This window comes from Arachis ipaensis, chromosome B04 (genome assembly GCF_000816755.2).
Source record: "Arachis ipaensis cultivar K30076 chromosome B04, Araip1.1, whole genome shotgun sequence".
Classification (NCBI taxonomy): domain Eukaryota; kingdom Viridiplantae; phylum Streptophyta; class Magnoliopsida; order Fabales; family Fabaceae; genus Arachis; species Arachis ipaensis.
The window spans coordinates 79,102,667-79,105,062 of record NC_029788.2 but is presented as its reverse complement, the minus strand read 5'-3'; positions in this window follow the sequence as shown (position 1 = coordinate 79,105,062).

Genomic DNA, 2,396 nt, shown 5'->3' with positions numbered 1-2,396 from the left:
ACTCTTATCTATTAAATATGAGTTTTATTTTTTTCTTAGAATATTTTTTGATGTGGTTCAAAGCAAAAGAAAAAAATTTGTTAAAATTGAAGATCCTTTTAACTGAGTGTAAAAATGGTATCCTTCTTCAAATAAATTCTATATTTATTTTTAGTTGGCTTGAACTTAATCTTGTTTTGACCAGCATTAAAATTGTTCATAACTTAGCATAAACTTTTTTTTAGATATTTTTTTTATCAAATAGAGATATATCTAAAAGAGAAATTCTCCACATACAAGTCTTTTCACATACAAGTCATACAAGTCATTTATTTCTTCTTCTTTTTTTTTTCTCCATGCTTCTTCTTCTTCTTCTTCTTCTTCTTCTTCTTCTTCTTCTTCGTCGTTTCTGCACGTTCTTCTTCCTCTTCTTCTTCTTCTTACCTCCTCTTTCTCCTTCTTCATTTATGTGCTTTTTTCTCTGTTTTCTTTCTTCGTTATTCTCAATTTCTATTATTTTTTGACATCAAACTCTGAAATCTTTTTTGAAGAAGATGAGGAGGAGAAAGAGAAAGAGTTCTGCATAAGGTGTACTTCAACAAATTTTGGGTGTATTTCTTAAATCCTTTGGGTGTATTTCTGTAATCCTTTGGGTGTATTTTTATAATCGTTTGGGTGAATTCCTATAACCGTTTGGGTGTATTTCTGTAATTCTTTGGGTGTATTTATGTAATTGTTCGGGTGTATTTCTGTAATCGTTTGGGTGTATTTCTGAAGTTCCATTATCTTCAAAATGATTTCAAAGCTTGATTTCAGAAACCATGAAAATTGAAAAAAAAACGAAGCAAGAATACCAGTGATAAACACAGATAAAACAACGAATGAAAAGACAAAGAGAGAACGTACAAAGGAGATCAAATTTGACAAGAAATTCGTTTTCATGGAAGAAGAAGAAGAAGAGTAGGAGAAGAAGAAGGAGAAGAAGAAGAAGAGGAGGAGAAGAAGAAGGAGAAGAAGAAGGAAGAGGAGAAGGAGAAAAAGGAGCACGCCATGGAAATCGTATATGGGTCAGCGTGTTTTTTGTTAAGTTTATCCTAACTTGTATGATGACTTGTAAACCAAATGACTTGTATGTGTAACACTCCTCTATCTAAAATTTTAATTGTAAACTATATAAGGCACCCTTATTAATAGAGTATCGAAAGAAAAATTTAATTACGAATAGAATAAAGTATCTAATTGATTTAAAATTGATATATAATTACAATGACCACTCTATTAATCAGAACAATTTCGATTGAAACTCTCTGTGTCTATGTTTTAAATTATTTATATTATACAATTAAGGGATAAGTATGATTTTGGTCCCCAACGTAGGGGCTGAAAATTTATTTCGTCCCTCGCCTTTTTTTCGCTCCAAAATGGTCCCCAAGGTTTCAGTTTATTGTAAAATGGTCCTTCGGACAAAAATACCCCTCCCTCCCTACCTCCCCTCTTCTTCCTCAACCAGAAACAGAAGCAGAATCGCAAATGCAGGCAGAGGAGGAGCAGCAGCGTGGAGCGGCGGCGGCGTGGAGCTGCTGCGACGGCGACCTTCCCCCTTCCCCCTTTCCCCTCTTCCCGAAACAACACCCCCCTCCCGCTTCTCTTTCTCCCCCCTCCCCCCGTCTCGGCAGCGCTGTGTTTTCTCCCACCACCACCACCAGAACCCACCACCACCACCACATTATCATCATGGTCATCATCATCATCATCATCACCATCATCATCAGAAGAACAGCACCTAAACCACCAGAACAAAACCACCACTACCACCAGAACCCACCACCACCACATTATCATCATGGTTATCATCATCATCATCATCATCATCAGAAATCCACAACAATATTCCACAACAAATTTCAACAACAACAATATTCCACAACAAATTTAAAAAAAAAATCCAAAAATTTCACAAACAAATCAAGTTCACAGAAGAAGAAGAAAGAAGAAGAAGAAGAATTGATGGTGCGGTGGTGAGGCGGAAGAAGAAAAAGAAGAAGAAGATGGTGGTGGTGCGGCAGGGGCGATGGTGCGGTGGAAGAAGAAGAAGAAGAAGAAGGAGGTGGTGGTGGCGATGCGGTGCGACAATGGGTTATTTTATAATTTTTTTAATAAAGGGTAATTTGGTAATAAAAAAAATATAATTGGTAAAAAGGACGATTTTAAAACAAACTAAAACTTTGGGGACCATTTTAGAGCAAAAAAAAGGCGAGAGACGAAATAAATTTTCAGCCCCTACGTTGGGGACCAAAATCATACTTATCCTTACAATTAAAGTACTCTAACATTAAGTTTTCAAATTTTATGTTTAAAGATTGTCTTGACATTCTTAATAAAATTATTTAACAATATATTAAACTAAATGTTAGAAT